Below are 12,935 nucleotides of genomic sequence, written 5' to 3' on the forward strand. Positions count from 1 at the left end.
CAAAGTTTGGCATGGATTGGGGTAACGGTGGCAGAGATATGAGTTGGGGAAAAGTGTGACATGACGGACAGACTGACTGACAGACTGACTGACTGACAGCCGGTGGAGGTTTTGGTAGTAACTGCGACCTGACGGTCGCAAATTAGAAATAAAACCCACCCACAAGCACGCACGAAGGTTTAGGCAATTACAGGCAAACAGTATGGAATATGGAGACCCTGTTTAATGCAAAATAGGCATAACATCTATTCCACAGCATTTGCTGTATAAAATAAGCCAAACTAATATTATGTTTCTTACAGACGTCTATTTAGTTTTCACGTCAACCACTTGAATGCTCAAAAGGTGAGTAGCAACTTCCCAGTTCTCACTTGGCAAGTTGGCATGAACGCACTATAACTGCAATGCTGTAATCACTCGGGTCTGAATTCTATCCACACATTGTCTTTGCACAGCACAACGAAACTGCTGTGATTTCTTTAGGCAAGTTGGATAGTATCGAGTATTAAATTATTGGAGCAACACTTAGCAGCAGCAATGTTGTTGTTTTTCAGAAAAAGATATGTTGAACAAATGCTATAAAATATTTATCAGTGCTTGTACCAGTTCTTCCTGCCTCACAAACCAACTGTGAACCAGGCTGCTTGCTGCTTATGCTGCTGTTTGTAATCACCAAGCATACTGTAGTTAGAATAATAGTGCACAAAAACATGACTCCAAATATTTTATGTCTCCAAAGTAGTCTAGGGGATGTGGGGAGCAACGTTACATAACACCTGAGGGAAAGGAGTCAAGATAATAAAAATGCAAAGAAATAAGTATTTATTTACAAACATAATACAGACAATTGTGCTCTGAAAATGGTAAATGGTAAATGGTGCATTTATATAGCGCTTTTATCCAAAGCTTTACATAGATTGTGCATTACATTCACCCATTCACACACACATTCATACACCGGTGGCGGAGGAAACCATGCAAGGCACCAACCTACTCACCGGGAGCAATTAGGGGTTAAGAGTCTTGCCCAAGGACTCTTCGACATTAACTCAGGGGGAGCCCGGATTCGAACTGGGAACGCTTCGTGCTCTAATAACGGTTTCTCTACCCCTGAGCTATGCCGCCCCCAAACAATTACGAAATTGAAAGAAATATGTTCTCTAAGTAATAGTTTCCTAAATCTATGAAATACTCTGGAAGTTGGTTAGTTAGATAACTAAAATACACTCTGGATAAACTACAACTGTTAAGTGCTATTAATAAAGATCTGAAATCAATTTCAGATTTAATCCAGAGCCAGATTACACAAAATATAAACACACTTTTGTCAAAAGTGATTCAAAAAGGTACAATATCTGGTACACCACAACAACTCAAGTTATGAGCGCGCGGCTGTGTGCACGCACGTCACACGCTAGTCTACCAAGTGACCAAATGCAGTGATCCTTCCTTAAGTAAATGTTTTGCAACAGTTGTTGAGGACACCATTAAATGCACTGAGAAGCAGGTGTTTCTTATTTAAAAGGGAGTATTGATGCGAAGGTGGGTTCACTTAAAGTGTTGCCAACCTAGAGGATTTGTCGCTAGATTTAGCTACTTTCCAGACCCCCCTAGAGACTTAATTTGTGAAAAGCTTCTAGAGACAAATCTGGCTACTTTTTCTGCTGATTTGGAGACAGATATTGTTTACAGGAGCCATAGATAAAACCCTATTTTCCTTCCTTTTCCCTCTCTCAGCCTCCATTTGCTGCTTGCCTTCTCCTCAGTGACACACAAACGTGCACGCCGCATCTCTTTCTCTCTCTACTGGTACTGCTGGCGTGCAAAAAAATACAAAAACTCGAATTATTACCCTAGAAACGTGCACGCGCATCTGTTCACGTGCACGCGCTTTTGTGTGCACGTGCGCGCAGCGCGCGTGCACCCCACCCCTAGCGACTTCTAGCTACTTCTGGGAGAGCCACTAGCTACTTCCGTTACTGGGGAGTTGGCAACACTTCACTGTCTGGTGAGGCAGCAGAGAAGGCAGGTGAGGACCGGGGCATCGTTCACCTGATAGTTGTTTCGGTAGGTTGTCGACAGCGTGAGACAGAGCAAGCACAGGAGCATTTACTGTATATGGATTGTTGTTGCCTATGCAAATTTCCAGAGTTCAACAAATGTGGACTACTGTATGACCTTAGTGTCTGCATGCTGTTGATGAGAAATTGTTTGTCACCGACTCACCGGATATAATTGAATTCATTTGTCATTCGCATTGGTTTTCTACTCATGTATATGTAGCCGGGGACCCACAAGCCCAAAAGCTTTCTGCCGTACTTTTTATTTCTGTTTTATCTATTAGTTTGGTCATTAAGGTCCACAGAATGAGAGGCCTGCTCTGCCGGAAACATCGCGAAAAAAAGTTATGGCCATTTGGATATTCACTGTCCCATTGACTCCACTAGAAATACATGTGCTTTAAGTAGCATGTGAGGGGTCAAACTAGGGGTTCTTCATGATTCTGAATCCATTTCAAGCATTTGTTTTGCATGAAAAACATTCCTTGGGTTAACTTTCAGCAGCCCAAAACTGTGAAAAGTGGAAAAAGGTGATGACTCATTACTTTTCACAGTATTTGGGGGGCCGAAATCTAGCCCAAGGAATGTTTTTCATGCAAAACAAATGCTTGCAATGGATTCAGGATCATGAAACCCCCCAGTTTGACCCCTCACATGCTATTTAAAGCAGACTTTTTTTCCTTTTTTAAATATTTCTAGTGGAGTCAATCAGTCAATGGGACAGTGAATATACAAATGGCCATGACTTTTTTTCGCGATGTTTCCAGCAGAGCAGGCCTCTCATTCTGTGGACCTTAATGACCAAACTAATAGTTACAACAGAAATAAAAAGTACGGCATAAAATCACATGTCCCCTCCCATTTTGGTGACTGGGTCCCCGGCTAATGGTGAGTGCATACTGTATTAACATCACATTTTGTGAATCAATAGCTATAGCTAGCTATGTTTTTATATATTTATTAAAGTTGTTGGTACATTTCAATGGTGTTTTGCTATCGTTAGAGTCTATCAAACCTTAAACAACAAGTGGGAGGGGGTGACAAACTGACAGTTCAATTAAAATAACAAAGATTAAGAACCACATCAAAAGGCCAACAGACTACTGTCATTTTCTAACATATAGCCAACTTCAGGCAACTGATAAATTCTCTTGTTTTGCCGTCTTTCTTTTTTCATTACTTTTATTGCGACCAAAGGTCGCAGTATACCATGAGAAATGTCGTAGCTTGTCCGTCCGTCTTTCAGTACAGGAAGTGATGTCACGTGACATCACTTCATCAAAAATCTAACCCTGGATATTCATACTGTCACTGGCCAGATGGCAAAGGCATGGCCCATATCTGTGTGGCTGGTTCAGATAGGGATCTCCATGTATGGGCATAACATATATTGTATGTATATGGATACATATTATTATTAATAAAGAATCAAATAAAATAGAAAGTCCATACATGGTCATTCCCAGAAACAAAATCTCTTTTATGCCCATATATGGAGATTTCTGATGTGATCAATCCCAGGCCAAAAATGTTAATATTAAGTCCATATACAGTATGTATATGGATATATATTAATAAAGGATAAAATAAATAAAATGTCCATATACAGTATGGGCATTCCCAGATGATGCCTGTTAGGGTACCCCCTTATGCCCATATATGGAGATCCCCAGGCATCAAACCCAGGCCCTAACTCGCCAAGGACATATTAATATATATATATATATATATATAATATATATATTATTAAAGGACCACCTCACCTCTGGGACAACCAGATCTTATTTTATTGTTGTTTGGGACACGATCAACACAATCCTGAGTAATTTTTTGTGTTCAATCTGTGTTTTTAGATATTTTAGTATTTCAGCATGCAACAACTGGTCATATGATGCTTTGTAGCATGATGTTGCTTCATCTATTGCATCATATGATGCAATCATATGACCAGTTGTTGCATGCTGAAATACTATATATATATTATTAAAGGACCACCTCACCTCTGGGACAACCAGATCTTATTTTATTGTTGTTTGGGACACGATCAACACAATCCTGAGTAATTTTTTGTGTTCAATCTGTGTTTTTAGATATTTTAGTATTTCAGCATGCAACAACTGGTCATATGATGCTTTGTAGCATGATGTTGCTTCATCTATTGCATCATATGATGCAATCATATGACCAGTTGTTGCATGCTGAAATACTAAAATATCTAAAAACACAGATTGAACACAAAACATAACTCAGGATTGTGTTGATCGTGTCCCAAACAACAATAAAATAAGATCTGGTTGTCCCAGAGGTGAAGTGGTCCTTTAATGACATATCTGGGAATGCCCATATTTGGTAATGCCCATATATGGGCATGTTTTGACATAACATTGTTGGCTATCGTGCAGGGTAGGGATGGCCAAATGGAGATTTTTTCTTAACCGATAACAGAAAGGCCTTATCAGTTAATTAACCGTTAACCGTTAAGGAAATGTGTTCAAAAATGCGCTATTTTAGTGATTTAAAAAAGGAAAATACACCCGTTTTTCCCCATAATAAAGTGCCATATTTACACATTAAAAACAATAAAACTAGGAGAAACAAGAATACAAATGTTTTCTAAAAGAAATGTGTTTTTGCAAAGAAATGGTGGGATTTAAATTATCAGTCTGTAATGTGATGCACTGTTGCCAGGCACGTGCGCACATACAGCAAAGAGGGCTGGAGCCCTTAACTTTTATCCCTTCTACTAATTCAGAGCGATTATTTTTCGATTATTCCGCGATAGAATCACATTTACACTGCTTCTAAAGACTCCACCTTTTGCACAAAACTCGCGCATTTTTACCCAAATGTTCTTAGCTGCTTCTCCTGAAGCTATGGTATTTGCACGATGTACACTTTGTACAAAAGCAATGTGTAAGTTTACTGAGCATATCTTTCCCGGAAGTTCTCCTACGCAATTTTCGTCACGAAAGTATCAGGTTACAGTTTGCTTCAAGCCTCAAGCAGCGACGCAGCGAGACTGCCCCCCCCCCCTTCCTCCGAGAGAGAGGGAGAGGGAGAGGGAGGGAGGGAGACAGTGAGCTGGAATATAGGCTACCCCTCTCCCACTACTTACATTGCGCGTGGAATGGATCCAAGTACAACATTAACCTCTATGCTGGATGTGTGAATCACCTAAAAACAGCGATGTTTGACGAGACACACGTGTGTTTGTGTAGTCCGTTAATAACAAGCATGGTACGTTGGTAGCGATACTTTTGTACTTTTACTTGAGACCTGAAGTTGGGAAGTGTTACCGAATATGTGTCGTGTTTCTATGCGAGTCTAGAACGTAACTCGACAAGTGTTATCCTTATGCATAGATTAAAAGCTGCCATTTCATTTGCCTTGATGTTGAAAGTGAACACGTAACGTGTGAAATCAGTGGTGGACATTTTAGACTGAGGTAAAAGTATCAATGAGCAGAGTGAGACCAGCACAACAGAACAGAGTAGCTCAAACGGGACCAATAGTTTGTCAATAGACAGTGTCCACTCTTGCTGTAGCCTCGCGTAACCCATGAGTCCCTGCATGGGCTATAGTGCGCGCACACATGACAGATTTGGTGAGAGGCTGATAGCCTATTCATTCACTTCACCTATATACCCAGACAGTACAGCGACATAACGCCGATACCTACTCAACCTCTGTAACAAAGGAGGTTTGCTCATTGGGATGATGCATTTGCAACGTCGCTTGCCACACGACACGGATATTTTTAAATTTTCAACATGTTACACCCATAGAGTTATAATAAGTAGGTTACACCACGGACAACCGATTTTCGCTTGCGTCGCGTGTGTGAGTGAGTGAATGAGTGAGTGTGCGTTCATGCCTCGGAGATAGAGAGAGCACAGATACAGACAGCGTCTATAAAGCTGCGTGAGTATGATGTTTTAAGCATTGTTTCCCAAGTACTGTGTGGGTCTCGACCTCTTATTATAACTCTATGGTCTCGACCCACGGGTGGCTCGCGAAATGGGACTGCGTGTGTGCCAATGTTGTGTATTGTAACTGCGTCTTCTATTGCAAACAGTGCTAAACTCTTCAATCAATCAATCAGTCTAGATACAACAACCTCGCAAATTTGCCTACAGCCCCCCCCACCCCCACACCACTCAAAAGTCCTCAATTCAACATACTAGCCCTTACCCGTTCAAAGATATGAGCTCCGAAATGATGTGCAGTGTGTGGATTATGGGATGTGCACTGTGCACACAGTATATGAGGGATGGAAAGTAACTTTAACTGGTGCTTGCATGCTAATATGTAGGAGCATCAATGTAAGAAATACCCGTTCCATTTAACGGCTACAGAGATACTGTGTACCGATCTGCATGATTTTGGACAACATCTGTAACAGGGCCAGAACCCCCCCCCCCCCCGCCCCGCCCGCCTGTGTGTGTGTGTGTGTGTGTGTGTGGGTTTGTGTGTGATTGTGCATGGCCTGAACAACAGCGCCCCTCCCTTAACATGTGTGGTCACAAAAGGTACTGTAGGCTAAATAGATATAGATACACCATGAAAATGCTATTATACAGCATACGATTTGTGAAAGTGACAAACGGGCTTCACAGTTATGTCAGGTGTGTTCATATGCTGATGGTGATGCGATTTCAGATCAATTGCTCCAGCCACCGAGGAGAAACGCTGTTTCATACAGACAGACACTCACTCACTCAGACAGACATTCGCAAAATTATAGTATAGATAGGCTACGTCAGTAAAAGTACAAAAGTATTGACTGTCAGCCCAGACTACACTGGACACCTTACACAATTGTTCCTGTTTCCTGAGTTATTGGTGTCCGACCAAGTGTGCCTTTTTGTTCATGATAGATATTGACAATAAGGTATTGAAAACATTTTAATCTGAATTAAAACCTAAACCCTTATGTTGATCAAATACAGAGCAGTCCTGCCTGAGCGCCCCTAAACCCCTTATGTTGATCAAATATAGAGCAGTCCTGCCTGAGCGCCCCTAAACCCCTTATGTTGATCAAATATAGAGCAGTCCTGCCTGAGCGCCCACAGGGCGCGAAGCCTTTCTAGTCAACAGAATTGTCCACCAAAAGGCCCTTCAGCCCATGCCTCTCTAAGATTCTGTGCACTCCCTGGCTATCGCCTAACAAAACAGCACCAGCGAGATGCTCGCATGTAGAGCAATAATTTCCAATCGTATGACTTTTGGAATGGTTGAATCGGCTAAACGTGAAGTCCATTTCATTCATTTTCTTCTCTCTCGCCCGTGTTTTGTGTGCTGATGCAGCGATCATTGAATTTGCGACTCTGAACTTTGTTATTTTTGCATATCCTACTCTGTAAAAGACGACTTTAGCGTTCCTCACGTCATCAACATGTAACATTAGAAAGTTGTGTTTTAAGCTCTTCTTAAACGGGATTCAATGTGACGGGGGTCTGTTTTGTAAAATCCAATCGACGACGGAGCATTTGTTGAACAAGTCAGCGTGTAAGACTCCAAAATCAAGCAGCGTCGCAGACTCGCAGTTACGTGAATGCATGTATGTTACACAGACATTGGTGTCCAGAAATGTGTGACCACAGCGCGTATAGTTGCATGGTTGATGACTTGATGTTGCGTAGATAGTGGTGTACGGGGCTTTTGGTGTGACACATGAGTTGATTTCCTTTTTCTTTTTTTTATCGGTCAAAATTGACCGTTAGTGCTTACCGGTAACCAATTTCTTATCGGTTTAACGGTAACGGTTAACCGTTGGCCATCCCTAGTGCAGGGGTCTCCATATATGAGTAACTGGTCCTATATACATCACTGGCCAGATGGCCAAGAATTAAAGGGCGAGGTCGCATGCCACCCTGAGGTGTCTTACTAGTTATACCGGTAATGACCTATATGCTGGTACATTGTCTGAAGGAAGCAAAAAAAAAAGGGTAACAGTAAGGTACAACCTTGAACCTTGAACTTATTTGTCAGTGGCCCATTGCAGTATTGATTTTTGGTATGCTTTAAACAGGTCTACTTATGAATATAATCAGAGAAAATGTGCTTGATTCCATTTGGCAAAATACATTTGGATGAGCACAACAGCGGGATCTCCCCATAATTTATGATTGACAGCACCCCTGTGCCCTTAAAAGCTCAATGATACGATGTACGTGCCCACTACCTTAAAGGAGTAGTTCACCCCCAAAATGACCCAAATACAAGGCCCTTATTTGTGTCCCCATCCAGGGCCATGCATTTGGGTCCCCATCCAGAATCAATCTTTTATTTTTGTCTTAGGAATGCGAGGAATACAAAAAGAAATCACACCCGTGTGAACTGAGCGGTGGTTTCCCCCCCCCCCCCCTTCCCCCCTGTGTGTGTGTGTGTGTGTGTGTGTGTGTGTGTGTGTGTGTGTGTGTGTGTGCGTGTGTGTGTGTGTGCCTGGTCTGGCCTGGCCTGAACAACAGCGCCCCTCCCTTAACATGTGTGGTCAGAAAAGGTTACTGCAGGCTACAGACAGACAGACAGACACGCAGACAGACAATTAAAAATAATTTATACATATTTTAGCATATTTTAGCTAATGCTTACAACGTTTTTGCCAATTTAGTTTGTTTACAGTTAGGGTCCTATATTAACTCAAGAACCTCAAATTAAAGAGGTCTTTTTATAATGGAAAATGCCTTTACAACAACCAAAGCCTGTTATAGCATGATAAGCTACAAAAATGTAGGCATGACTGGCGTCTCAAAATTCATTTAGAATTAATAATGTTAAGACCATTCTTGCTAATGAAAAAACGTGCAATTTACAGTCATCTTTGAAATGCAAGATGGCATTGAGCTGGTATAAATGCATGCTTTAATGAACACATCGACAATTCCCGAGTATTGTCCTTGACAGTAGAAAATGATGTGAATAGCTTTGCTTGTCACTGTTGTGAAACTCTTAATAGATCTATAATTATACTGGGCAAATTGTTGATTTTTTTCCTCAGTGGTATTTGATATGCTCAGCACAATGAGATGAATTAGGACTAATAAACAGGTCTCATAATTCTGTCTCTAATTGGAGGATCATTATATCTCTTCCAGAGAGATGCCCACAGCTAAAGGCTTTAACAGCACTATTTCAAACAGGACACAAGGCTTTAATGAATACTCTTGTGACTTCACACCATCTTGAACAAAAGAGAGGCACATATACTGTATGTTAATCATAGTTTCAGCTAATTGTCGGTTTGAGCTTTAGGATCAACCATGATTTCCTACACAATAAAAATCCTTGGTTGATTTAACTCAGCATAGTGTACCAATGGAACACTCTACTTACTGTAAATACACTACTTAAATTAACACTGGGGTCTGTTGGATTCCATTTGTATTCCAAGTTAAATAAAGACTGGAATTTGACGGTGTGAGAGTAGTTTGCTGGGAATCACAATAATTGTGCTAAGGTTGCAGGGAGATAATGTTAGAGAGGCAGGGGCTGACATTTCTAAAAGGGTCTTTTGGTGAAAATATCGAAAATAGCAGACCTCCAAGCTCACAACGCGTCGCAGAGCTTGGAGGTCAGCTATTTTTGGTACTTGATAGAACACTAAACTAAGTATAATCAAGTGAATACTGGAGATGTGGCGTAACGGCATGTATCTCCACAGAGAGGGCAATTCCTTCAACATAAGATGCTAAATTCAAGTTCAGGAGAGTTTGGACAACGCAATTCTTTTGAATGCTACCTTCAGGAATGGCATGGAAATGAGGCATTTCTTTCACCATAGTAAAAACTGCATTCATGGTCTGGAGAGTGCACATTTTTACAGACGGATAAAAGGGCAAGGGCTCAAGCCCCCTTCCATGTCTATGTGTGCACGTGCCTGCAGATCGAAATGAGAAATGCACCTCAAATTCAAAAGTTCCTCAGTGTTGGGGAGTAGCTGAAGGTAGGCACGCGACTCACATTCCGCTTATGGGCACAGTTATGGCAGGGCTGCTGCTGATGACATCGATATATAATATCAGACGGTGTTACACATTTTGCAAATGTTTTACATGGTCCTTACATGCACACTTACGCGTCTCCATTAGAGCGAAATAACAGGAATAAGGGGAGAGCAAATGTAATGCATGCTCAGGGAACGCGCTGAAATCTCTGGGTGCCATTTGGTCCCATCAGCGTGTCTGATGGAGTCATTAGAGAGCTGCAGCAGCATGGCTCTGGGGTCTCTCTGCTGTAAATGGCCCCGTTGGATGGGTGAGCAACCTTCACACGGCTCCATTGGCTCCGAGCACTTCACTAAAGCTAATAGGTTATAGTTGTAGAGATGGGTGACAAAAGAATTGTGTGTTAACAATGGATAATGTGAGAACAGTTCACAGTTATCAGGCGCTTCCTTAATCACACACCTTTCAAAGTGTCTGACTTTGCACCGAGTGAGTTTTAAGTGTAGGTCACATTGTTTGTCATGCTGCAATAACAAAATGGGGGGAAAAAATTGTGTTAAGTGTATGACTTCTCCCTCTCTCTCTCTCTCTCGCTCTCTCTCTCTCTCTCTCTCTCTCTCTCACTCTGACATTCTCTTTTCTATCTGCATGTATTAGTGACTAACATGATCACTCTTGGAAAAGAAAAAGTGCTGAAATCGTCTAAATGATGAACCAAAGGATCTGTGGGTTTTTGCATATCACGTCTCCTCTCTGGCTTTATGAAAAAAGGTGAGAGAGGTCAGTTCAATATGCATATAATTTGGGGTTACATTCAAAGTTTGGGTTTTAAGCCTCTTGATGAAAGACAGCCCTGAATAAATGTAATCTTTTCTTTCTCTCAGTTTTGGTCATTTGCTGAGGGCTATATAGAAAGTCTTTGTGTGCACTCCTATTACTATCCCATGCTATTACTCTGCCATTGTCCTTCTAAAACGCCCCAATAGGAAATGATGACTTGATTTAAGTGATTTCAGAGATTTTGTTCATTGAAATAATTATGATCAATGTGTATAACCTCAATGCATAATTGCCAATCAGTTGTATCCAATCAACAAAAATCATCAAATCAACCTTTCACAAAAGCAGGTTTAGAAATTATGTTGGGAGTCATAATTGATTTGATAACAGATGTTCTCTGTTGTGCTCGGTTGGAGTACATAAAGTTGAGGCCACGTTGGAGAGAAACTTTATTTGTCGAGCTTGCAATAATACACTGAGACGAGGGCAGACTGTCAAAGGAGCGAATGCCATTCATCTGCTAACCTGTGCAAGGTGGGTATGGTTGATGTCCTCTTCCTTTGGTGGGTAACATATGTGCACAGCAGCTGTGCCACCGTGAATAGGCAGTGATTGTATGCTAGCTAACTGCATTCCTGGGAGCCAGGCCAAGTCTGAGCGGAGTGAGCTGTCCCTCTTCTTTTTTCTTTATTTTTTTTGATACAAGCATTTCCCACATTCCACCTGATTTACATGTCGCTTTTTTCACAGAGCCAGTGTCCACTCCGCTCTGGCCAAGATAACATCAAATGTTTTGTGGACTGAGATCCTGGAGATCATACTTCAACTAAGTCCCATTTGGCCTTTAACTTGAACAGCTTTGTTACCTTCCCAGAGAGCAGGATTTCGAAAGTGATACGTTGAAGTGGAATGACTCTGGCCTGGTGGTAGATCATTGCAGTTTACATTCCTGGAATAGACTGCAGGTATGGTGCCATAGTATACAGGCCATTTGTACAGCCAATGTATTTATACATTCACACAAATTTCATTATGTTTTATCAAAATTAATAATATGCCTCTGATTTTGAACATACTGTAGGTTTCTTTCTGCAACCCTGGTGATCTCTGGTGTGGGCAGGGTCAGAGAGAGAAAAACTTCTAGATCTAGTCTACTTTAATAGGGGTGCCTGCTGGCCTACTGGTCCAGGCGCATACCACTTAGGCATTGCCACACAGGCATGGATGCCTGGTGGCGTCGCCGGTTCGATTCCCGATCTGGACGACCTTTGCCGCGTGTCACTCCCCATCTCTCCACCCATTTCCTGTCAGTCTACTGTCCTATCAATAAAGGCATAAAAGCCCTATTAAAGTAGTGACTACTTTAATAAATAATTGTTTTCCAAACCATTTTGTCAATCAAAAAAACCTTGGCTCGGAACCAACCAACCTTTTGTGAGAACAACAATTTTGGTGACATTACATGTTTTGACCTTAGTTGCATTCACTCTTTCCCAAGATGCCACTTATCCCATTTCCAAAATATCCAAACACCTGTTATTGTTATCAGGCATGTGCATAGGAAAACAAGTGTCTGCAAAGGCCATATAGACATAAACATGAAAAGGCAGCGGCAAAATGGAAATCTCATTTCTGAGGGCGGGGGCTGATGTCTGATCATAAACAAACAATGGACATCTGCAATATTTCTCTGCCCTATCACTGACCTCCATCCCACAGGGGAACAAGGTTAAGAGAAGAGCTCAGAATGGGATGGCGTTCCCAAAATAACAAATCACAAGCACCCCCCCCCCCCCCCCCCCCTACACACCCTCTTCTAAACAACACAATCACACAATCAAAGCCTCACCGCGTTTCCCTCATTGTTTAATTTTCTGGTGGCTATCTTAGATATCTCTGCTCACGCTCTTATCTTTGACCTTCAGCTTGTTGCTTTGTCGCTCCCCCCCCCCCCAAACCCAGCCACCTCCCCCCTCCTCCCACACAACCCCGACGTGCAGCGACCTTCAGAGGGGTGTCATTACTCCCTGACCCATTTGACGATCCCCTCATGTGGAATGTGCATATGCCGAATCGCTGCGGATCTGCACAGTATGGGGTGAGGTGAAGTACTTACAGAAATATGACTTGACACGCTTTATCAAATGGG

The sequence above is a fragment of the Nannobrachium achirus genome, assembly GCF_963921795.1.
Source record: "Nannobrachium achirus genome assembly, chromosome: 22".
Taxonomy (NCBI): Eukaryota; Metazoa; Chordata; class Actinopteri; order Myctophiformes; family Myctophidae; genus Nannobrachium; species Nannobrachium achirus.